Source organism: Castanea sativa, chromosome 4 (genome assembly GCF_040712315.1).
Source record: "Castanea sativa cultivar Marrone di Chiusa Pesio chromosome 4, ASM4071231v1".
NCBI lineage: Eukaryota > Viridiplantae > Streptophyta > Magnoliopsida > Fagales > Fagaceae > Castanea > Castanea sativa.
The window spans coordinates 3,728,246-3,755,502 of NC_134016.1; the positions used below are offsets into that span (position 1 = coordinate 3,728,246).

At 35.3% G+C, this 27,257-nt stretch overlaps 1 long non-coding RNA gene and 1 pseudogene across 1 annotated transcript; one reads left to right on the plus strand and one right to left on the minus strand.

The window, feature by feature from the left end:
• Window positions 1-1,091: 1,091 nt before the first annotated feature.
• On the minus strand, window positions 1,092-22,376 carry LOC142631488 (uncharacterized; annotated as a pseudogene).
• Window positions 3,203-4,366, plus strand: LOC142631756 (uncharacterized). The gene is made up of 3 exons (XR_012843654.1): window positions 3,203-3,393; window positions 3,721-3,835; window positions 3,927-4,366. It is a non-coding gene; the product is annotated as an uncharacterized LOC142631756 (long non-coding RNA).
• Window positions 22,377-27,257: the final 4,881 nt, after the last annotated feature.

Below are 27,257 nucleotides of genomic sequence, written 5' to 3' on the forward strand. Positions count from 1 at the left end.
ATTCAGTTCTAAATGATGTGGTACATCCTTTATGCTCTTGATAACATCATATACACTGGAGGTAGTGTTAATATATCAGCATCTGACCATGTCCATTCTAGCTAGACCTAATACTAAGGAGAGGCCATCTTAGCTTATCCAAGTAAGAATTTATACTTTGCATGATTGTTAACAGTTGGGAATTGACCAAATCTGAAAAGTATAGGCATCTTTTCATGAAAGATGGATTGATCCACGTTGACTCTCAAAACTGAAACAATCTTATTCACTCTTTGATATTCCAGATCTTTAAGAGAATTGTATGAGCAAAGCTAGATTTTAGTGGTATTGGGCATCAAGTGGGACTAAACTTTGTCAAGCAGACTCTAAATATACTCAATCCAATTTTGTTTACAATTGTAGTGAAAACACAAGTTTTTGATGAGCTGTAATGATGAATTAGCTGTGTAAATAAATTGAATTCTAGAATTTACTCGTCTTAGTTGTCTTCTTACTAAACAGCTAATTTAGGCTTCGTATTTTATTTTCTAAAATTTAGAGGATGTACAAAGGTCGGATAGTGGCCACAATTTGTCAAAAACATTGCAAGAAATCAAACCAAAAAAATAATAAAAACAATAAAAATTAAATATTGTGTAATTTTTGAAGTTGGAGTGATGAACTTAAATATGTAGACAAAACATTGTATACATTACATATAGCCTTGTACTAATAAATATGAACCGGCCAAATTGTGTACGATGCCAAGAACACAATATATTCTTTCAAGCTGTGGTATCATCCCTATTAAAGAATTTAAGAACACTCACTTGGTTGGTTGAATTGAGTGTTGTTAAATAAGTCGACAATAACACACATCATTTTCCTATTAGGGGTTAAAGCATAGGGCTCCAAACAAGTTTGGAGAAACTTTGTCAATAAATAATTTTATATATATATATATATATATATAATATAATCTTTTCACCGATCACACTAGAAGATAATATTGAGAGTACCATGCAAGATCTTTTACCTTTTTTTGGATGAGATTATAGTTAGACCCTCACTATCAGGTGCTTTTTTTTTTTTTCATGGCCTTCAATTTGTGAGTGACAACTCCCCTTAAAATTGCCAAGGATTTTCTACAAAAATTCCTCTCAATAAGGTTTTGATTGGACTAAAGGAATGTGGGAGGTGATCATAGAACCTAGATGTATTCACAGATGCCAAAATACATGTAGAATCAATTTTCCAAAATGGAACATAATCTTCCAACAATGCCAATAAAGATAACAAAAGTCAACTTGGGGAACTACAGTAGAGATACGAATACAACCTTTCGAAAGTCTTTGAAGGGCCCTTACAGAGCCAACAATTAGCTGAAATAACGGTCACTGAGGTGTAAGTTCTTCAAGTTGCGATTCCCAGATCTCCCCCAAATAAATCTGTTTATCACTACTGCAAGATCCAACAATAGGTTCACTGGGATGGAAGACACACTCATTGATTGAACCAGTGTGGCCAGGGAGCTTATACAAGATGCGTCTAGATGTAGTATCCCAAATGTAAACCATCCGATCTGAACTCCCGGCAGTGACTTTGCTTCCATCAGGTGACCAGCTACACCTCAACAAGTTCTTTTCAAAGTTGTGTTGGTGCCCTTCCATTACCTTTACACACCGCTTTTGTGGTGCATATGGACGCATATCCCATATGCAGAGTTTACAATCCAAACCATTTGTAAGGAGATAAGAGCCATCAGGACTCAACTGCATGCCTGTTATCATATCTTGATGGCCTTTTAAGTGTCATTGTAACTTCACCTTTGTGCTAGTCCCATACCTTTACTTCATTGTCAATACCGCCTGTGAAGATCTTATCAGATGCATCCTAGAAACTAACTGCTGTGATTTGGTATTTTATCTGAAAATGTCTAAATGGCGCCCCTTTGACACATATCCAACAGTTTGGCAGTTCCATCATCAAATCCACTGACAACAAGTGGTGGCCCTCTTCTAGAAGGACAGCATGAATTCACAAATGAGGAGTGTTTTGCCATTTTCAACATATCGTGCCTCAGATTCTATGTGATGTATCATCTCTATAAAACTTTATGAGATTCTTAATGGTATGCTTAGAATAAAGAATACAAGTCATCGTCCAGGTTTAATTCATGTTTTGATATAATATTAAAAAATCAATCATTATATACTATATAGTCTAAGCTCTTGGATTGGGTCCATTATCCAATTACACCAAATGATGACACCTCCAATAATAATAAAATATGGTATCATCTACATGGGTTCAATCCAACTTACTCAGATATAGGTTTCGAATTATACTATACCTATATGTAATTTTTTTTTTTGGCTAAATTGTAAATTATATCTCTAAAATTTTGAGGTGTTTAGATTTTAACATCCTAAAATTTTAGAATTTAGAATTTACCCTTAAAAAAAAAATTTATTTCATCTGCATCAGCAACTCCTCCATTCATATTTTTCGTTAAGTGTCACACAAGCTTGTTACACATGTTTAATTCATCTAATAAAATAATGCCACGTCATTTTTATTATGTCATATCATTTTTAATTATTTTTAATTTTATATATTGCAAAAGTGATGTGGCAACATTTTATTGAACAAACAAAACGAGCATGTCAAGCTGATGTGACAAACGATTACTAATATAGGTGGAATACAACTTTATGAAATAAAATTCAAATTCCAAAATTTCAAAGCATAAAATTTAAATATATATATATATATATATTATTTTTAAGATGAGAGTTCAACAAAGGATTAAACTAATTTTATTATAATTTTGTATTAAGTGTCGAAGGTAGATTTCAATTCTACTCTAAATTTGTGCTGAGTTTCTCTTCAATCTAAAACTATTTTAAGTTTATTTAAAAGTACATCAAAACCATTTAAGATTATTTCCAATTCATTTGAAACTAATTTAAATTCTTTTTCCAAAACTTATAGTTAACACAAATATAAAATTTAATTAGAAATTATTTTAATACTTTAGAAAATTGATTATGCATTTTCAGTAGATTTTCATAATAAATGACTTTTTTTTATATTAAAAATTAAATAAATAAATAAATAGTTCAACAAAGTATAGTTTTTTATATTAAAATATATCATGTGTAGTGACAAATAATAATAATATAACGGCGTTAAAAAATCTCACACTCTTTCTTATTCTATCTTTTGCCCTGGCTCGCAGGAAACCCCAATAGTTTCATATCTCTTGCCACATCTCATCTCGCTGTCGAGAAGAAATTTGGCTTCTAAATCTCTTTCCTTCCGATTGAAAAGTGAAATCAAAACGTTTCATAATTACGAAAACAACCCGACGGATTGTCGATTTTACTGAAGCAATAATTTTCGAGATTGGAGGTGAGAAGTCTGAAGAAATCTGAAGCCATCGGTTTTTTTTTTAATTAATTAATTTATTTATTTATTTTCGCGGCCAAGAAAAAAGAAATGAAGAAAGAGATAATGCTTTTAAACGGAAAAATTTTGGGGACACTGATTTTGCCCCCAAAATTTTCACACCCATACAATAAGGGCAACTGAGTTTTATTTGCCTGGGTAAGGCAATGAACATTTGTCTCTGTAAGCTGAATTTTATTTGCAATTATTCAATTAGTACCATTTGGTTTAAAAATTGATTGTATTACTAAGAAATATGACTTAAAACTTCAATCTGGATGTGAACTGCAGTGGTCAGTTGAGAAATCATTGGTGCATATATTTAAGACTTCAATCTGGAAAATAGGTGACCTCATCTGCTGCGACAATAGAATGAGTTCTCTAAGACCTGGCTTAGATACCAAAGGTATACCTTATGTCATTGTTACAGTTTTTTCATTGTCATATTTTACTTAGTTCTTCAACATTTTGTTTAATCCTTAGGCCACCATATGTAGGCATTGAAGTAGATTTTGGACCTACAGCCAAAGCAGGGGAGATATGGCAGGCTTCAATGAGCCATGTTAACCTCGAAGGTGGTTGCTTTGTTCTAACTGCAAACCAATTCTGCAAAAGGGAAGACAATTTGTTGCCACTATGGTCAATGTGTTTTGTATTCTAGTTACAAACTAATAACCATCTAGATCCCATCATTCAATTCTGGATGATGTGCTCCATCAATTGGTCAAGGTTTAAACTACATAGGATCACATAGAGGGATACATCCTTATGTTCTTGATAAAATCATATGTGCTGGAGTTAGTGTTATTATATCACCATCGGGCCAGGTCCATTATGGCTGGACCTAATTACCAATGGGAGTCAATCTCAGCTGATCTAGATAAGATTTTATACTTGCAAGTTGTTAACCTTTGGGAACTGGTCAAATCTGAAATATATTGGCATCTTCTCAATAAAGATGGATTGGTGCACTTTGTCTCTCCAATTAGAAACAATCTTATTTGCTTTTTAATTCTAGATCTTTGAGAGAATTGTTTTAGCAAATTAAGCTAGATTTTAGTGACATTGGGGGTCAAGTGGGACTAAACTTTGTCATGCAGACTCTAGATATACTCAATCAATTTTGTTTACAAATGTTGTGAAAGGAAGAAGTTCTTGAGGAGCTGTAATGGTGACTTAGCTACGTAGAAAAATTGAGTTCTGGAGTTGACTTTTCCTAGTTCTCCTCTTACGAAACAACTAATTTAGGCTTTGTATTTTTCATTTCTTAAGTTTAGAGGATGTACAGAGGTTGGCTAGTGGCCACCATTTGTAAAACCCTAGTTCTCCTCACTATTTAAGATTTGTATAGTTTGTATAGTTGCTTCCTGAAAAATTGTGTACAAAAAATCAAACTTTTTGTATAGTTGCTTCTTGGTAAGCTTAATTTTTCAGAGTCTGCCCACGGGGATAGATTGGCTTGTACAGTTCCTGAATATGTTAGTCCTGAAATTTTTGCAACTGGATGGATGAACTTAAACTTGTAGATGAACATGATGCTCCAGCAGACTAAGCAAAGCAAATATGAATTTTGGCTTTTTTTAGGTTTCTTTTAATTAGGCAATCTTAATATCTTATACGGTGCCTTATTACATCCTATCGAAGGACACAAATATCAATCGACTTTATGAAATCACTATTTAAGATTGAAGATATTATATTTGTTCAGTGAGAGGGAAAAAGAAGGGGGAAAGAGAGAGCAGCAGGAGCTGAAACATGAAAGTTGAGACCACATTCTTCATCCTTGGTAACTAGCCCAACTAAATTAGAATTTGATGTAGGTTCCAGTTAACTTAACTGGTAAAGTTTCTTGTTAAATATATTTTTGAATGTAAAGAATAGTTGAAGGCTTGTTAAATATATTTTTGAATGTAAGGAATAATTGAAGGCAGTAACGATATTGTATCCATATGCCTTGGTGTGACTAGTGAGCATAGTTATCAAAGCAAATACAATCCATATGCAGTTATCATACATAGGGAAATATTTCCAGTCCTCCAACTGAGGCCATCAGGCATCAACTACCACAAAGAATAAAAATAAATAAAATGAGGCCATCAAATATTGATCTTATGTTTTCACCGATCACACAGGAGGAAAACATTATGTACCATGCAAGATTTTTTACCAATTTTTAAACGATATTATAGTTACTTAGACCCTCAAGATTCAGTTCAAAAGCATGGTCATCCTAATATCCTGTCATTTAATTAGTGAGTGACACAAAACCCCTTGTAAATACCAAGGATTTTCTACAAAATTCCTCTCAATTTCAGGTTTTGATTGGAAAAAAATATGAGGGGGTGATGATAGAACCCTAGATGTACATACTGATGCCAAAATACATGGAGAACCAATACTCCAAAATGGGAAATAATCTTCTACATTGCCAATAAAGATACCAAAATTCAACTTGGGGAACTACAGTAGAGATACAAAATTTTCGAAGTCTTTGAAGGACACTTAGAAAGAGCCAACTGTTGGTTGAACAAGCAGTCACTAAGGTGCAAGTTCTTTCAATTCTCAGATCTAACCCAAATAAATCTGTTTATCACTACTACAAGATCCAACAAGTTGTATCCCAAATGTAAACCATCCAATCTGAACTCCCGGCAGTGACTTTGCTTCCATCAGATGACCAGCTACACTTCAAAAAGTTCTCAAAATTGTGTTGGTGGCCCTCTCCGTGAAGGACAGCAAGAATTCACAATGAGGAGTGTTCTGCCTTTTCTTGATTTGTTTAAATGTTTTCTTGATTCAACATCCCATGCCTTCAGATTTTATGTGATGCTTGGGTCTTGTCCATTTTATTTTAGCTTTTGATCGGTTGGTCTTGATAAAATTGGGTTTATGTACAATAATAGGTGATTCTCGTGCATCCCATGCGACTAGTTTAAATTTTAAAGTATAATTAATACTCCATGAAACTTCAAGGATTAAGCTAACTTATTCTAATTTCGTTTGTGTCAATTGTCATAAGTTAGGCTTTAATTCTACCCTAATTTTCTACCGAGTTTCTCTTCAATCGTCATAAGTATATTTAAAAGTACTTTGACTCTTTCAAACTAATTTAAAATATTTTTTCTAAAATTCATTGTTAACTCAAATATAAATTTCAATGAAAATTTTACTATACTTATGCATTTTCAGTAGATTTTTATAATAATTTTTTTAGCTTATTTGAAAAATAAACCCCAACAAAATTCATTGTATTGCAAGAAAAAAAAAAGTTAAAAATTAAATATATTAGTAGTTCAACAAATCACAACCAAATGATTAAATTGGAATAATTACAAATAAATATTTTGCATACTAATATACCCTTCTAAGGTTTTGCTATAAAAGTTAGCAAAGTTTTTAAAAATGAACAGAATTAATACTTCATTTAGGAAGAAACTTTTGAAACCCAAGCACATATATAATTGTAATTAATTTTAATTGCATCCTAGCATATATAGAGCCAGTTTGGATCAATGTTTGTGCAAAGCAAACATGTGTTTCCAGAAGAAAACACAAAACAACATCGGTTTGGACCATTTGGCCTTTCTATTGTGCGTGTTTGTTTCTTTAAAAAAAAAAAAGTTTAGCCTCTTTTTCTTTTTTTCTTTTTTAGAAAAATACAGTTAATTGTGGCTTTCAAAAATTTTAGAGTTTTCAAATTGCAATTTTTACAAGTATTACCAAACGTTTAATTGTGGCATTCAAAATGTAATTTTAAAAACGTTATTCTTATAAAATGAAGTTTTAAAAACAACCTATCTAATAAACCCATAGAGAGTAATCACGTGATAATGACAGAAAACATAAACAAGATTGCTTTTAAAACTACGTTGGGATGGCTTATTTCCATTACTCATTCACAGGAAAAGTCTAAAGACACTGATTTTGTTATTGAAATTTTCATATTCCATCTATAATTTTGTGTCGTAGCAAGTCTCAACAGGAACATAGCCCGGAATTGAAATTAGGGGGCAGTTAATATTAAAATAACAATTTAAAATTAAAATGTTGGAATTGCTTCTTGAAAAGTTTTGATGTTCATAGTATATCAAGTGCAGCCCAACAAGTTTGGAGGCGATATAGTTAAATGGGGCATTTATGTTATCACTTAAATAATATTTAACTAATATTTAACATCATAATTTTTATAACAAAATTCCGTTATTTTTATTTTATAATATGTTTTTTTTTGTGGAAAAAATGCTAAGAACAAAACAAATTTTACTAAAAAAAACTTACAAATGATGTAGAAATTAATGTGATTAGTGACACTTAAAGAAGATAATAAACAAGTATTTAAATGAATGATATTAGGAATATTATAAATTTTACAACATGAGGCTTACAAAGATATATCACCAATCACAAAAAGTAATTCAAAAATGGATTTAATAGGTTATTAACATTCACATATCATATTAATTGTCACAAAAATTTGTAAAGTTTTCAAGTAAAATTAATAATATAAAATTAACAACAATTGTCACGAACATTAATATCACTTTTTTATTTATCAATAACCACTCACCATATTAACAATTTGTAAAAAAAAGATTTGTAAAAAAGTTTGTATTTCTAGTATTACTCATAATATAGTAGTCCTAAAAAAGCTAAAATATGTAATTTCATAATAACTCCCCTAAAACTTGTAAATAATTTGATAATGGTAAGTACATTCCACGTAATTGACTCCCCCCCCCCCCCCCAAGGAAAAGGGGAGTGGCAACTGGCAACTGGCTTCTTCCTATGAACTGATTTGAGAGAGCGAGAGAGTTGAAAGTGCAACATTTAAAGATAGTGGAGATAATATAGCAACACAACATAATTAGTCCCATAAAAAAAATACAACATAATTAGAACTAATTAGAGCACTTGTAGCAGTGGAGCTATATAGCTATTTTAGCTATAGCTCCACCAAAACATAAAAATCAGCCATGCAGCAATAGAGTTAAAGGTATATTTTTTACCTTCATTGCTACGGTGCACATCTATAAATAGATGTGCATTGCAGCTAAGAGCTAAAAAAAATAGTTTTTTTATTCTCACTTCCTATTAAAATATTATTTATTTGTTTTTTTTTTCTTCTTTTTTCCTTTTCCGTCGATCCACGCCACCAACCCATCTCGCCCTTACTTGGTTGCTTTTTTCTTTTTTTCCTGCTATGGCTGTGGTGTGGTGGTGGTTGTGGTTGTATGGGTAGATCGGCGTCGGTGGATGGCTGGGTTCGTCAGCATCAGTGGGTTTGTGGGTAGATCGGTGCGTTCGTGGTGGTGGCTCGGGTGGGTTTTGTGGTGGTGGGTGTGGGTGTGGGCTTGGTTGATTTTTTTTTTCTTTGTTGTGGGTTGTGGTGGTGGTGTGGTTGTGTGTGGCTGTGGTGGTTGTGTGCAGTGAATGTATTATTTTATTATAGTGGATATATTATTTTATTGTAGTAGATATCTTATTTTATTGTGGTAGATATCTTATTTTATTGTGATATTTATATTATTTTATTATATTGAAAGTTAAAATAGATCCACTGCTACAGCATATGTGTAGATAAAATAGATAAAGTAACTTTTTGTGATATCAAATAGCTAATTTTTTAACTCCACTACTGTAGATGCTCTTAGAGGTTACTTTAACATCCTTCAACAGTGGGCGTTTGTACTTTGCAGGCACTTTCTTTTGTTCCTTTTTTCTTTTTCTTTTTTTCTTTTTAAATTTATTTTGCAAATGAAAACCACTAGAAAATAAAAAATAATTGAAGGCAATTGTATCACCGTATATGGCTTGAGGATACATATATGAATAATATTTCAAATTTTTACAACATCCATGCAATAAATACCTACAAAGTATCTAGATCAAATAGGTTTTTTTTTTTTAAAATTTGATAATTATGATGGCTAGAGGAGAGAGATTTGAACTAAAAGACTTTCAGTAGAACCAAATAGGTTATTGAGAACAAATTAAAAGCTAAAGAGTAATGAAACAGTTACAAACTATTTTATAATATTTTTACAAAATATTGATGTGGCCAATCTCTTATTAGTTTTCATCTAGACCCACTACTAATATATACATGTTTCTCATCATTAGCATATTTCTCAAGGTGGTTGATACTGTACCGGATCGGCCATACCGGTACATATACTGGTATCAAAACGCTAACATTTTGTACCAGTTTAAATACCGGCTGTACCAGTCATGTACCGGCCATACTGGCTGATTTCAGGCATTACCGACTGGTATAGGAAAAAAAGCTTTTTTTTTTCTTTTAAAGTTTTGTAATTTTTGAATTTTTGTAAGAGTAGAATGGTAACTTATTTGCATTAACTTATTAGTATTATTAGTTTTCTTAGTATGCAATGAACAATTAAGTTTTCTATTTTTTATATTGTGTTTTTTTTTTCTTTTAATTGATGCTAAAGTCTAAAACCATGAATAATTTGTTCTGAATTGAGGATATATTTTATGGCAAACTTTTATATTATAATATCTTCGTATAATTGATTTTGACCCTTTTTGCCAACATATACATATATCTCCCCACTATAGAATCCCGCTACTGAGTCTACCAAAAAAAAAAATAATACAAACCCAGGTGAGAGCTTAGGATTTGGGATCCACCAAACAATTTAATTGTTTTTTTTTTTTTTTAAATCCTGCTAATGTCCTTAGTTTTTTAAGAATTTAGATTCAAAGATACAAAGATACAAAACCTAGGAAAGAGCTTAGGATTTTGGGAGAATGCTATACCAGCATATAAGTTTTTGACTAATTTTTGGTGTTTGTCAATTGCTATGGAGATCAGGTGAGGTGGGTGATATATGATTCTTTTTTGCAGAATGAATTATAGGAAAATGAGGATATTGTGGTGTGAAAAATTAGAGTAAAGATAATAAACTTCAACGTTCAACCATAATAAGTTTTCTATAAGGGTACAAAACATTTATGGACATAGTTGGAGATAATTAACGCTATTAGATCATTTATTTGTAGAAGGTTGATGACATGACAATTAGAGTGTTTCTACCGTTTGATTTATTTTAAATCAATGGCTTATAAAATTTGTAGCTCTTACAAAGTTATACTAGGTGTAACTTAAACTCATCTCATATATATATATATGTATATATATATATTTCTCAATAGTATATTACTTTGTTCATGAAAACATGAGTCTATACCTGCTGCAATGCCCATATTCGAAAAGGATATCCATCTACGTACATAAAAAGAGACAAACCAACTAACTTTTTTTTTTTTTTTGGGGAACAACCGCCTAACTTAATTAAGTTGTGCAAATTGACATCTTGTGCAACTTGCATAATCTTGGCCATTAAACAAATTAAAAAGATATATATATATATATATATATATATATATATATTGTTAATTTGTGTATGACTGTGTGAGCAATATTATCTCTCTCTCTCTCTCTCTCTCTCTCTATATATATATATATATATATATATATATATATAGTGTTAATTTGTGTATGACTGTGTGAGCAATATTATCTCTTTATATATATATATATATATATATATATATATATATATATATATATATATATCTGTGCATGGGCCATTAAACAAAAAAGTTATATTGATGTTGACGCGGAAATGCACAGGTAGATGGTGGTATGCTATTCTATATTATATATGTCAGCCGTCTTGATTGAATATTTAGCATTGATTCTGTCACAATGTGAATCCATACATTCCCGTTTCCCTTAGACAAATTACATATAGAAGTTAGAGATGTTGATGCGCAATTCACATGCAATGCAAATGGTGGCCAGCTATTTCTGTAGTACTATATATTACTTCTTTGACCATTTAGTGTAAAATAGATACGTACAAGTTGATGTTCTGATGTTCCCATTTTCTATATAGTTATTGATGTTAGTCTTTAGCATACTGATACCTCTATAGTTTTCAAAATTCTTTTGTTTAATCTGAAAAAATACTCTTAATCTCTCAAACAAACCTCTCCTAATCTCTCTATAACTAGAAACAAAAAACAGAGACAAGGGAAATGAATTGAAGAATTCTATTATTATTGATATGAGAGAGTACAATACAAAACATCAAGTGAATAGATATCTATATATATATACACCAAAGGAAGAAGATGAGAGAGACCCAGAGAATCTGGTATAATAGACTTGTAACCACCTCGCACGAGTCATAACAGACTCTCACATGTGCATAAAGTAATTGAGTCTCCAATCCTCCAATAACTGAGAACGACACCGTTGGGTATTAATGAGAAACAAAGCCGTTACACTTTAGGCGTGCTTTATACTTGAGCACTTTAGCAGACGACACCGTTTTGGAGGATTGAGAACTAGCCGTTGCTGCTTCTTTAATGTTTGAATCCGAATGTGCACTTTCATCCCCCCTCAAACGAATGGGGAATTTCCACATGAGTTTGGAAGTAAGCCAATTAAACCGAGGGGAAGAAAGACCCTTGGTAAACAAATCAGCAAGCTGATCATGGGTGGAAATGAATTTAATCAACAAATCATGTCTAAGAACCTTCTCATGAACAAAATGATAAACCACCTCTATGTGCTTAGTCCGAGCATGGAAAACTAGATTGGAAGCAATGTCCAAAGCACTAACATTGTCACACCAGAGAAGAGGAGGATGAGGAAGAAAAACACCAAAATCTCGAAGAAACATATGAAGCCAATACAATTCAGCTGCAGTGGAGCCTAGGGCTCAATACTCAGCCTCTGTGGAAGAACGAGAAACAATGCATTGTTTCTTAGCAGACCAAGTAATAGGGGAATTACCAAGGAACACAACCATGCCAGTGATAGAACGTCTGTCCATTGGATCCCCAGCCCAATCGACATCACTATAAGCAAATAAACAAATAGGCCCTGGAGTAAATGCAATTCCAAAATGAAGAGAACCTTGAAGATATCTCAAGATCCCCAGCCCAATCGACATCACTATAAGCAAATAAACAAATAGGCCCTGGAGTAAATGCAATTCCAAAATGAAGAGAACCTTGAAGATATCTCAAGATCCTTTTAGCAGCTTGAAGGTGATTTTGAGTAGGATTACACATATGTTGACATGCTTGTTGGACAGCAAAAGAAAGATCTGGTCTGGTAAAGGTGAGGTATTGTAAAGCCCCAACCAGACTCCTATAGGACTTAGGATTAGACAACAGTGGGCTGTCATTAGGAAGGAGATGATGATTAGGAGAACATGGAGTCTTACAAGGCTTGGAATCTGTCATGCCAAATTTCTGAAGGAGATCAGAAGCATATTTGGACTGATGCACAAACAAACCAGTAGAGGCATAATCAATTTGGAGACCAAGAAAGTAGTGAAGCAGTCCAAGATCCTTGAGGTCAAGTTTTATGCCCAAAAGCTTGATGATGGAAGAGACAAATGAAGAGCTGTTACCAGTGATGGTAATATCATCTACATAGAGCAACATATACACAATGAAAGAGTTATGCTTCAAGATGAACAAATTACCATCAGCAGCTGAAGCAGAGAAACCCACATGAAGTAGCTGAGAAGTAAATCTCTCAAACCAAGCCCGAGGAGCTTGTTTGAGACCATAAAGAGCTTTGTGAAGAAGATACACATGGTTGGGAAAGGCATGATCAACATAACCTTGAGGTTGAGCCATAAAGACCTCCTCTTTAAGAACACCATGTAGAAATGCATTTGAAACATCTAACTGTCTCAATTCCCAACCATGTTGCATAGCCAAGGCAAGAAGAAGTCTAACAGTAGCAGGTTTGACAACTGGACTAAAGGTTTCATCATAATCCAACCCATACTGTTGTAGATAGCCCCTAGCCACCAATCTTGCCTTATATCTTGCAATAGAACCATCACTATGCCTCTTAAGTTTATAAACCCATTTGCAAGTCACAACATTCTTATGTGGAGGAAGAGGAACCAAAAACCAAGTGTGTTGCTTCTGTAATGAGTGAAATTCAGCATCCATGGCAGCCACCCATTGAGGATGCTTGAAAGCAATGTTGAAGGAATGAGGTTTTGCCTTAGTATAGTCACATTGGACCTACATAACTCTAGGCTTATAAATTCCATGCTTAGACCTTGTGATCATAGGATGGGCATTAGCAGAAGAAGGAACAAGACTAGTGGATATAGGATTGGAAGAGGATAAAGAAGGTTGGACACAATCTGGAAGCACAGGTGTAGGAGACATTGAGGAAAGGGTGTCAATAGGAGCAAGAACAACAGGAATAGGACTGGAAGAAGAAAGAAAAGAAGGAAGTAAAGAAGAGACTAAATTAGTATCTAATGGAAGAGAAGAAGAGGTAGAAGGAACAACAGATGGAGAAGGAGCAGAAGTAGGAAGAGGAGACACAGGAAGAGACAACCAAGCAGACAAGGAAGAAAAAAAAGGAACATAAGGATTAGTAAGATTAGGATTAGTAGCAAAAGGAAAAAAAGGGTTTCATTAAACAAACATGACAAGCAATATAAATCCTGTTTGAAGTAGGGTCAAGACAAATATAACCTTTGGACATGGGAGGATAACCAAGAAATACACAAGGGGTAGACCTAGGTTGTAATTTGTTTTTGTTATAGGGTTTCAAGAAAGGGTAGCAAGCACACCCAAAAGCTTTAAGAGCATGAATAGAAGGATTTTTAGAAAACAATTTCTCCCAAGGAGAATGAAATCCCAATATAGAAGAAGGAAGCCTGTTAATGAGGTAGATTGCAGCTATGAAAGCATAGGACCAGAAGTTTAGAGGCAAATGTGATTGATAAAGGAGAGCAAGACCTGTTTCAACAACATGTCTATGTTTACTATTAACACAAACTCAAACAGGGGTATGATTCCTATGTGAAGCTAGCCACTTGCACCAGGAGATTTAGTATTGAGGAAAGTTTTGGGTACCGCAAAGAACCCAGCATGGGGAAAGTTGGGGCCTAACTAGGAAGGACCTTTTTTGCCATATTATTCCTATTTACATTCTATTATGTTGGTCGCTATTTGTCTAAATATCAAACTGAAACTTGGTCATGTCTGACTTCTCGGACCACATACTTTGTATAAATTGATATTTTATTAAATGTTAAACAGAACCTTAGTTATGTCTAGTCCTCAGATCATCTACTTTAGAGAAATTAACATTTCAGTTCATTTTTCTAAGTATCAAACTAAAACTTGGTCATGCTTGGCTCCTCGGACCACATACCTTGTATAAATTGATATTTTATTAAATGTTAAACAGAACCTTAGTTATGTCTGGTCCTCGGATCATCTACTTTGGAGAAATTAACATCTTAGTTCATTTTTCTAAGTATCAAACTGAAACTTGGTCATGCCTGGTTCCTCAAACCACAAACCTTGTATAAATTGATATTTTATTAAATGTTAAACAGAACCTTAGCTATGTCTGGTCCTCGGATCATTTACTTTGGGGAAATTAGCATCTCAATTCATTTTTCTAAGTATCAAACTGAAACTTGGTCATGCCTAGTTTCTCAAACCACATACCTTGTATAAATTAATATTTTTATTAAATGTTAAATAGAACCTTAGTTATGTCTGGTTCTCGGATCATTTACTTTGGGAAAATTAACATTTCAGTTCATTTTTCTAAGTATCAAACTGAAACTTGATCATGTCTGACTCCTCAGACCACATACCTTATATAAATTGATATTTTATTAAATATTAAACAGAACCTTAGTTATGTCTGGTCCTCGGATCATCTACTTTGGGGAAATTAACATCTCAGTTCATTTTTCTAAGTATCAAACTGAAACTTGGTTATGCCTGAATCCTCGGACCACATACCTTGTATAAATTGATATTTTATTAAATGTTAAACAGAACCTTGGTTATGTCTGGTCCTTGGATCATCTACTTTAGGGAAATTAACACTTCAATTCATTTTTCTAAGTATCAAACTGAAACTTGGCTATGCTTGGATCCTCGGACCACATACCTTGTATAAATTGATATTTTACTAAATGTTAAATAGAACCTTAGTTATGTCTGGTCCTCGAATCATCTACTTTGGGAAAATTAACACTTAAATTCATTTTTCTAAGTATCAAACTGAAACTTGTTCATGCCTGGTTCCTTGGACCACATGACTTGTATAAATAGATATTTTTATTAAGTATTGAACAAAACCTTGGTTACATTTGGTCCTCGGATCATCCTTTCTAGGGAAATTAACACTTCTTGTTATCTATATATCTTATGTAAGTTGATATTTTGTTGGGCATTGGTTAAAATTTGATTATGTTTGATCCTCGTTCTGTTTATGTTTAACATGGATCCATACCTAAGTTTGCCATTCTGCTTGCAAATCTTGAAGACTCCCAAAAATAGTGATAAATAAATAGAAGTTCACGAGCATTACTTAAAGCATTTGCAAGTATATTGAATTGTTAATTAATTTATAAAAGGAAATAGACTATTGTTCTATTGTGACTAACAAGCATCAAGTAAGATGAACAAGATAACAAAACAAGCATCAAATAAAAGAAATAACTTGCTCTTTCATTGATTCAAAATTCTTTGGAAGTACAATTACTTGCAAGTTGTCAAAATTACATTGGATAAAGGTAAAAGGAAAAGCTGAAGAGAAGAGAGCAATCATGGATTCAGCTTTATCTTTAAGGGGCCTTTAGGATCTTTTGGAAGCTGAGGTTGCTTCGAGGAGACAGCAGCTATCCCTTTGCCTTTCAGATCTTCCTTCAAGGTTACTGGAACTGTCACCAAGACAAGCTCCATTGTTTGGTTAGTCTTTTTGTCCTTGGAAGGTTCCTTGGGATCACTGGGAGACTATGTATCCTCAGGTGCCACCCCTTCTATTGGTTCAGCATGTTTTTGAAGCTGACTTTCAGTGGAGACTGGGTCTTCAGCTACATTACCTTGTTTAACCTCTGCTCCTTGAGTAGCAGCACCATCCTTGGTTTGGGGAGGGGCAGAGGCTCGAATGGCTGGAGGATAATACATATTTTCTGTCTTCCAAAGTCTGGAAGAGGCATGAACCCCAGCTTGGGAAAGTGCCTCATTCCATACTTGGAGACAGTAATGCCTACATACCTCTGGGACTTGAGCTTTAAAAGTTTCTATTGTCTCGGCCACTCCTACCTCATAACCCTCTTGTTTAGCTTGATCATTTGCCTTCTCAGCCTCCTCTTTGGTCTTGATAGCCTCCTCTTTGGCCTTGATGGCCTCCTCCTTTGCCTTCTCAGACTCCTTTAAATCTCTCTTAAGATCCTCAATCAGCTTTTTTGCTGCAGCGAAGTTCTCGTTGGCTTGCCTAAGTTGCAGTCTTTGGTTCTCGGTTTGCTTCTCAGCTGTTTTTAGAGCAGCATCCAAGCTAGACTTCTCACTCTCTGCTTTGCTCAGATTAGCCGAGACCTCCTGTAGTTTCTTCTCCTGTAGGTCAAGGATCTTCTGGGCGTTGTTGCGCCTTAATTCTTCAGCCTTGAAGGACTTGTACGTACTAATAATGATCTATCTACCCTATGAGCAGACTGAACAGCCTATGCGTAGAAGATAGCAAAGTAATAAAGCAAAGTTAAAATTTTCAAGTGTAACAGAAATGGAGGTAAGCAAAGCTTCGATGAGATCTTTACCATAGCAGGTTCCTTCTACAAAGTCATGAAGACATTCCGATCTCTCATTCTTCTGAGCTCACCCATGTCTTCGAGTAACAGTAAAGCTTGCTCCAATGCGTCTGCTACACGGGCGGCTATTCCCTCATCAGAATTCCTGATGGATGCGTCAACAGTGACTGCATGGTTGTCCATGGTCATCTCAGGAGCCCAGATTGGGGCATGTACAGCCGCGTGAGACTCGGTCTATCTATCTGACCTCGTCGGCACTGTGCGGGCCTGTTTTCCTCCTTTTTCAAGCTTAAGCTCCCTGGAAAGGGGGTCTTTCCCTCCCTCAATCACTTCTTTCCCTTTCTGTTGATCCCTCTTTCTTTTGTGATAAGCTTAGTTAGTGCGTTGAGATTGGGCAGGAGGAGGAGGAGGGAGCTTGGATTCAGGGACTTTCTCGGCACCTTTATCTTTGGTCTTGGTTTGAGGTACCTTGGGAAGCTCTTGGGTCCCCACTTGAACTTCCAGTACATCCTTGAGACTTTGCTTTGGCTTGCGTTGGATGCCCATGATATTAGATTGTTGGGTGGTGTCTTGTAGGGTTGAGGAGGATGTGCCGAGGACAGCAACTTGGTCTTCAGGGGAATGAGGTTGATTAAAAACCTCGAACTCGTCCTTGGAATCAGATACTTCAACAATCTCTTCTTCTTCCTTTATACTGGGTTGAGAAGAGGTTGCTTCGCCAGATGTATGTTGAGTTGGAAGAGGGACTAAGGGAATACCGTCTGGTATGGGTTATAGGGGTTGTATGGGATGTGTGATAAATGTGTCTTGAGGAATAGAAGCTCCCTAAGGTAGCAAAAAACCCTCGACAACAACGCTTATTCAGCGTAAACATGGGTCCTTGGCTCTGATCACGCACTTCGGCGCCTGGAAAGCTTTGGATACAAGATCGAAGCCGAGGATTAAGTGAGCTGCTCGGAGTTGGCCGTCAGTGTGCACAAACACTTCAGCCTGCAGTATTTTGTCTAATCTTGCGAAATCAACAAGATAAGGATGACGATCTGTTGCATGTGGGTCTGCAAATCATTAAGAAGAAAAACAAGATAAGAATAAGTAAATGCTTTTGTATAAACCCAAGTTTAAAAGAGTGGTTATGAATGGTTCAACTAGATCCAGAACTTCACCTGGTTTCTTCTCCCTCGTCAGACAGGGAACGCCGTCGTGCCAATCCCCTGATATGATTAGGATATCATTTTTCAGACTCTTGTTGGATTCAGGGAGGCATTGGATTAACCTAACTTCTGGATACCTAGATTTTAGGTAATATCCACCTTGTTTCTTTAGGAAGTGGAGGTTATAAACCCAGTTCACATCATGATGGGTGAGTCCTAGGTTCATCTTCTCATTTAGGGCATCTATGGAACCCAAAATCCTAAACATGTTTGGGGCGCATTGGGTAGGAGCTAGTCTAAAAGCCCTAAGGTAATCCCTGGTAATGGTCCCCATTGGGATTTTCATCCCCCCTTCGATGAATGCTATCATCGGGATTACTACCTTTCCCCGTTTGTCTTTTTTCTAACCACTCCTCTTCTGTACAGTATGTAACAGACACACCCAGTGGAATTATGTACTTAACCTTAAATTGTTCCATTTTTTCATCTGAATCTACTAGGGATGCAAATCTACCCATTTTTGGGAGCAAGGTGTGGGTATGATGGAAGAACTAAGAAAATAGATGAGCCGCAGAGAAATAAACACCAAAGAGAGAGAGAATAAGAGAAATAATGAGAGATGGAGTCTGGGAAAACCTACTTTAAAAACGACAAAGTCACCTCGGCCTAGTTCTTGGTAAATGTGAGGGCGCATGTAGATTGCGAAAAGTTGGCAAATACGTTGTATGAGTGTTGTAGTGTGTAAGATAGTTTGAATTGTTAGTTTTTATATCAGTGGAAGTCATAAAGCGGGAAACTTCCCGCCTATGTCCCTATGTCATCCTCAACCGTTGGATGCACATCACGTCGCTAAGCGTGGGGGACAGAGAGATGTCAGAATTTAATTTGGGGATGTTCCGCAAGTCGATACGTCAGGAATGCGCTATGGGCAGTTCAAAAGTCATCATCCCTGTCAGCAAAAATGTATGGTGTACACAAGCTAACGATGACAGATGTCGAGATCCTCCTTTCCTCCCGAGATAGCAAATGAGAATCTCGAAGGGCTATTGTAGGGTCATTGGGCCCAGAAATACGTGTGGGGTGGCTTAAGAGTATTTTTTGGGCTAAAGGCCCAATCCGAGGACACTAATGGTCCGAGGATGTACGAATGTCAACTCATAAAGTAATACTAAATAATAAAGAGATAATGTCTGAGCAAGTATGTCCAGGAAGATAGTCCGAGGAAAATTTTGTCCTCGGCTATGTAAATTCGAGGTAGGAGAATGGCTGGTTAACATCCACGGACAATGTTCTAGAAAATCCTATAGGTAAGGGTAAACACGGAAAACGTGGAGGATAAGAAGAAGGGCGGTGGAATATCTAAGATAAAGCTATTACTACCGCCCCCACATTGAATGCTCTGCAACTGCTATTCTAGCTGCATTAATGGGGAAGTGAGACATGAGCATCAGAGTTAAACTTGGCTCCTGTCTCCAAAGACTTCAGGAGAGATGGATGGAACAAGTATCTAAACCAGCAATCTAACCCTGACGTGGAGGATGAAGATGAGAAGAGGGAGGGGATATAAAAGGAAGAAAGGATCTTCAGCAAAGGGGATCGGGAGACACAGAGAAATAACACTGTATACCTCAGTATCCATAACTGTAACCTATCTTGAGAAGAAATAATAGAAATCATCATCGGCTTGTGTCCGATGAGAAGATTCTTTCATATAAACAGTTCCTTATGTGTATTATAGGGAGAAAAGCCCATCATCTTTGTTATCTAACACGACTAGAACCTAGAGTTCAAGCCCACCCTCTACAAATTTTATTGTAAAAGGTCTTTCAGGCCCATCCCATTCTGATTGTGGGTTCGGGTTCAAATTGTGTCTTTACAAAATATATATATATATATATATATATATATCCTATCTTTTCATTGATACACCGAAAGAAACTATTAAAAATACCGAGCAAGATCTTTTACCTTTTTTTTTTTTTTTGGATGAGATTATGGTTTTTTTTTTTTTTTAGAGTTTCAATTTATAACATCTACTCTTGATAATAACTCTTTATTATCAGACCAAGACACTAGTCAGTTTTTGGTGTAAGCGGAATTGAACCCTAGATCTTTTATTTGACCATTAGAGATTTTACCAGTTAAGCTAACTGAAACCTATGATGAGAATATGACCTTTAATTTGTGAGTGACACAACTCCCCTTAAAATTGGCAAGGATTTTCTACAAAAATCCCTCTCAATAAGGTTTTGATTGGACTAAAGGAATGTGAGAGGCAGTGCTGGCTCAATGCTAAAAGCAATTAATGCCGTGCCTAAGGCCCCCAAGCCAAAAAAAAGGCCCTCAAATTTTAACTAATAATATTATTTTTTTTCATTGTAATAGTATTAATTAAGTCCAAATATTAACCAATAAATAAAATAATATTTTTTTATCAAATGAAAAACAAGCAAAAAAAGAGAGAGAAATGCTACATCAACAATACTTTTATAACAAAGCATAAGTAGCAAGTTGTTACATGCTGTTATCAATAGCAAAAAAAATAATTTTAGTGATGCATTCAAAAAGAAAACAAGAAGTAACTTAACATCTAGGATTTGTTGTGAAAAATATTGTGAATACAGCACTTCTAAAAAAAAAAAAAAAAGCAATACACAAAAATATTCACAACATTTTTCACAATAGTTAAGTTAGCAAACTTTTACTAGTTCTCATCTAAGTTTATCACTAACATCACTCGTTTACTTGCCACTATCAATTTGTCGCATCAACAAGTGTTTAAAATAATCAATCTTTGCCTTAGGCATTTAAATGCATCAAGCCGCCCTGGCAGGAGGTGATCATAGAACCTAGATGCATTCACAGATGCCAAAATACATGTAGAAACAATATTCCAAAATGGAACATAATCTTCTAACATTGCCAATAAAGATACCAAAATTCAACTTGGGGAACTATAGTAAGAGATACGAATACAACGTTTTCAAAGTCTTTGAAGGGCACTTAAAGAGCCAACAATTAGCTGAAAATACAGTCACTGAGTTGTAAGACCCCCCCCCCCCCCCCCCAAAAAAAAATATTTATCACTACGGCAAGATCCAACAATAGGTTCACTGGAATGGAAAACACACTCATTGAGAAACCGACGGCTGTGATTTGGTATTTTTCTGGAAATGTCTGAATGGCACCCTGCTAACGCATATCCCACAGTTTGGCAGTTCCATTATCAGATCCACTGACAACAAGTGGTGGCCCTCTCCGAGAAGGACAACATGAATTCACAAACAAGGAGTGTTTTGTCATTTTCTTGATTTGTTTTCCTGTTTCAACATTCGATGCTCTCAGATTCTACGTGATGCTTGGGTCTTGTCCATTTAGTTTTAGTATTCGATTGGTGAGTCTAGATAAAAATTCGGATTATGTGCTATAATAAATAATTGCACTATTTTTTTTTCCCCATAAATCTCTGGCATCCCACTGATTTGCCACTAATTTAAATTTTAAAATATAATTAATATAGAATTTCAGTTAGATTAATATTTATTTATGAAAGTTCACTCGAGGATTTCTCTTTTTTTTTTTAATGTGTTAAATTTCTTATAAGCTTCAATTTTACCCTAATTTTATGCCGGAGTTTCTCTTCAATTTTAAACTATATTTATGAAGTACTTCAAACCCTTTTTAATTTAAAATACTTTTACTCATAAGTGGCTATCTCATCCCCCGATCCTAACTGGTATGGTACCTGGTAATATGTGTGTGAAAGACCTCATCAACCAGCAAACCAGGCAGTGGGACCGTGGGAAATTGACTCATTTGTTTGCCCCATCTACTCGCCAAGAAATTTTGGCGATACCCGTATGGAATCAGATGATAGGATAGTTTGGAAGGAAAATAAAGCTCAAGAATTCTCTGTAAAGTTGGCGTACCAGGTGGCCCTAAGGATTACTCAGCAGCCTAGGGGTGAAAGTTCACGTACTCAGTGGAATGGTAAAACATGGAAGCATATCTATCTGGACAATTAATGTACCCCCAAAAGTCCGAAACTTTGTGTGGAGAGCGTGCTCAAACATATTACCAATGAGAGATAACCTGCAGAGAAGGAAGGTGAGGGTGGAGCCATGGTGCGAATTCTGCAGACAACACCCCCGAGACAGTGTGCCATGTTCTCTGGGAATGCCCCTTTGCTCGTAATACTTGGGCCTTGGTCAGGGGGAGACTGCAGAAATGTCCTAACGAATCTTCAGACTTTTTCTTGCTGTTTAGGAGGCTTCGGGAGAGACTTGAACAAAAAGATATTGAGGTCTGGGCTGTTACAGCGTGGGCTCTTTGGAATGCTCGCAACAAGTTCTATTTTGGAAAAAAAAAAAAAAAAAGCTACAGCCGAAGGTCATTGCTGATGGGGCTTTAGCTTTGCTGACAGAATACCAAAGACTTATGGACTGGGAAGCACAGGTGCGGCGTTTGGGCCGCCGCACCCGCGTCCGACGCGGCCTGACGCGGGGACGCGCAGGCGACGCCGCTGCCTGCGCGTCCGTGCCGCGTCGGGCATTAAAAAAATACTTTTTTCGGCGCGATTCGCGCCGATACGGCGCCGATTCGGACCGACGCGCGAGAAATCGGGCCGATTCGCGCCAATTCGGCCCAAATCGGTACGTATCGGGCGCAAACCGATACCGGCAAAATCGGCCAATACTGGCCGAAATTGGCCGATACTGGCCGAAATTCAAAAAAAAAAAAAAGTATTTCTCTTCAGCTAGGCTCTCTCCCATTCTCTGTATTCTAGTTATTATTTACTATTGCTCTTAAATTTGGTATATATTTATATAATGTAAAAATAGTATATTTAGCAATATATTAAAAATATAAATAAAAATATTTTTAATAATTTTTTAATCGCCGCACCCCGCCGCACTCGCACCCTACTTTTTCAAAAATTGCCGAGTCCCGCACCCGCACCCGAATCCCGAAACGCACCCGTGCTTCATAGCTTATGGAAGCACAGAGAACAGAAGCTTAGCATACAATGAGTCCAACAACTTATATGGTCCAAAGTTACATTTATGTTTACGTTCATGTTCTGACCCCAGCTTGAGCCCTACGAGCGGCTCTAGCATTAGGGGTATGCATGTATCACCTGGTAGCATGTTTCCAGGGTGATTTTGTTATAACCTTATTGTAATTCAGTTGGTCAAGAGAAGTAATGCAAATTTCTACCGTCGAATTTAAAAAAAAAAAAAAAAAAAACTTTTACTAAAATTATTGTTAACTCAAATATAAATTTCAATGAGAATTTTACTATACTTTAGAGAATAGATTATGAATTTTCAGAAGAATTTTATATTAAATGATTTTTTTAGGTTATTTGAAAAATATAAAGTGGTAATATTAATATCAATATTTTCCCCCTTAAAAGTATTGTATGATTTCATTCTCCATATTTAATAAATTTATCACTAGCCATTCATAAATCTAATCATATACTTTAAAAATATATGAATTAGGTAAGATTTAATGTGATGCTAGATCTTCTTCATTTATTTATAGCATTTGATTGGTGAGTCTTGAGAACAATTCAAATTATGACTAGTTTATAATATCATTAAGATGGAAGTTCAAGAAAGGATTAAACTAATTTTATTATAATTTTGTATCAAGTGTTGTAAGGTAGATTTCAATTCTACTCCATTCGAGATTGGAGGTGAGAAGTCTGAAGAAATCTGAAGCCATTGTTTTTTTTTTTTTTTCCTCTCCCGGCCAAGAAAAAGAAACGAAGAAAGATATGATGCTTTTAAACGGAAAAATTTTGGTGACACTGATTTTGCCCCCATAATTTTCACACCCATACAATAAGGGCAATTGAGTTTTATTTGCCTAGGTAAGGCAATGAACATTTGTCCCTGTAAGCTGAATTTTATTTGCAATTATTTAATTAGTACCATTTGGTTTAGAAATTGATTGTATTACTCAGAAATATGACTTAAAACTTCCATCAATGAAGGAAGTCAGCCTTGACTAAGTTAAAAGCCTCACTGTGAGTGATAAGTTGAAACAAGATACAGTAGCAGTTTTCTTGGGGAAAGATAGAACATACAAGTATGAGTGCTAAATCTAAAATGCTTACATTACTAATTTTGCAGTCTACCCAAAAACAAAGCAGAAATAGCTGCTAATTGCTAATCAAGGCTGAACGACTTTATGCCTAGTCAAAGTTTTGAGCTTTAAGCTTTGCTATTGCTAACTGTGTTACTGTATCTTGTAACCCAAAACACCCTCTAGCACATTTAATTATATTCTTACAATGGTTAAATTTATGTTGACTATTTGTTTATACAGGTCTTGAAGTTGACTGATTTGCTACAATCTCAGGTAAATTTTAACTTGTTGAAAGCTAAAGTCAATTGCATCTGAGAGTAGTTGAAAGCTGGTGTCACTTGTAGGGGTAGATACTCACTCTTTAATTTTGTTCTGTTTAATTCTTTGGGCTGGTATCTTGGAAAACATCAAAAGCTAATGGCGATTCATCTGGATGTGAAGTGCAGTGGTCAGTTGAGAAATCATTGCTGCATGTATTTAAGATTCCAATCTGGAAAGTAGGTGACCTCATCTGCTGCGACAATAGAATAAGTTCTCTAAGACCTGACTTAGATGCTAAAGGTAAACCTTATGTCGTTGTTACAGTTTTTTCATTGTCATATTTTACTTGTAAAAGAATAACTAGTGTTATTTAATGTCCTTTCTTTTGTCATTAAGTTTAACCATTGACATTGTAGAATATAAAGAAATGTCTTTTGTGTGTTTTTGTGTACCTTGTTCTGTTATTGTTTTGATATAAGAAGCTCTAATACCAATTTGGTTGGCAAACTCATATGTGCATTGTTACACCTCGGCCCAGCATTGCTCAAGCTGTCAATATGGATAGTCGTTATATGCAAAATTCTGGGAAAGGTCATTGGCAAGTTGTTAAATGGATCTTGAGATATATTTGTGAACGCTGATTTGGGTTTGAAGTTTAAGAGATATGAACTTGTTGAAAGACATGTAGCTAGATATGTTTGATTCTGACTATGTTGGTGATCTAGATAAGCTTCATTCTACTATGAAGCTAGGGGCCGACCACCAGTGAGTTGAAGGTTGACACTACAGACGACTATTGCATTGTCAACCAATGAGGCTGAATACATAGCTATGATTGAAGCTATTAAGGAGGATATTTGGAAACTAGGTTTGATTGAAGACTTGGGATTCATCAAGTGCCCGATTTTGAAATTAAATATAACAAGGAGTTCTATCTGACTGACAACTTTTACATATATGTTTTTTCAGCCAAAGAGAGGGCTGCAGTGCTGTGCAACAATTAGAGAGTAGAAAAACTTCTCTTTGTTTTAGGTGAAGCCCTAAACTTTGTATTTGGGAGAGAGTTTTTAGGGTGTATATGGGGTTTGGGGTTTTGTGAGAGTGACTTTGTGCTAATCTCCATATTTTGTTAGTGAAATTTTCTTCTCACCATCACCCGTGGATGTAGGCTATTGCTAAACCACGTAAATCCTTGTTCATGTGGTTGTCTAACTTTCTTCTTGTTTTTTTTATTACTATTTTTTGTTTGGCGACCGTTCTAAAACTCTTACTAGTATTCACAATCAATCCTGTGTCGGAGTGCTATCTAGAGGTCTTTTCCCACAATAGTTATTTGTGAAATGATTTGCTATATCTGTAGAATAACTAATCAATAACCGTCACCATTCTCACAATCGAGTATTTCTCTTACAGTTTAATGTGGGTTATTGTTCAGTATTTCCTTACTTTATATTCAAGAGCTTCCTTTTATAATTTATAGTTCTTCATTATTTTTTTAATCCTTATGCCACCATCTCTAGGCACTGAAGTAGATTTTGGACCTACAGCCAAAGCAAGGGAGATATGGCTGGCTTCAATGAGCCATGTTAACCTCGAAGGTGATTGCTTTCTTCTAACTGCAAACCAATTCTGCAAAAGGGAAGACAATTTGCTGTCACTAGTCAATGTATTTTGTATTCTAGTTACAACCTAATAACCATCTAGATCCCATCATTCAATTCTGAATGATGTGCTCCATCAATTGGTCAGGGTTTAAACTACATAGGATCACATAGAGGGATACATCCTTATGTTCTCAAGAAAATCGTATGTGCTGGAGTCTGTGTTATTATATCACCATCTGGCCGGGTCTATTCTGGCTGGACCTAATTACCAATGGGAGTCAATCTCAGCTGATTTAGATAAGAATGTATACTTGCAAGTTGTTAACCATTGGGGACTACTGGCCAAATCTGAAATGTATTGGCATCTTTTCAATAAAGATGAATTGATTCACTTTGTTTCTCAAATCTGAAACAATCTTATTTATTTTTTGATGTTCCAGATCTTTGAGAGAATTGTTCAAACAAAGCTAGATTTTAGTGGCATTGGGGGTTGAGTGGGACTAATCCTTGTCAAGCAGACTCTAGATATACTTAATCAATTTTTTTTACAAGTTTTGTGAAAGAAGAAATTTTTGATGAGCTGTAATGGTGACTTAGCTATGTAAAAAAATTGAGTTTTGGAGTTGACTTTTTCTAGTTCTCCTCTTACGAAACAGCTTAGGCTTTGCGTTTTCCTTTTCTTAAGTTTAGAGGATGTACAGAGGTTGGATAGTGGCCACCATTTGTCAAACCCTAGTTCTCCTCACTATTTACGATTTGTATAGTTTGTATAGTTGCTTCCTGAAAAATTTTGTATACAAAAAAATCAAACATTTTGTATAGCTGCTTCTTGGTAAACTTAATTGTTCAGAGTCTGCCCACGGGGATAGATTAGCTTGTACAGTTCTTGAATATGTTTTTTTTTTTTTGTTTGAGGGGGCCGTTCTTGAATATGTTAGTTGATGGTGCAAACACAATAATAATGGAGATAACACGAAGAGTAAATGAATAATACTTCTGGATTTTTTATTAATTTAAAAAAAGAGATTACACAACACTATTTGGACTGAGGCGCGGCACTCGCTCTCTTTAAGGAGATTCAAGCC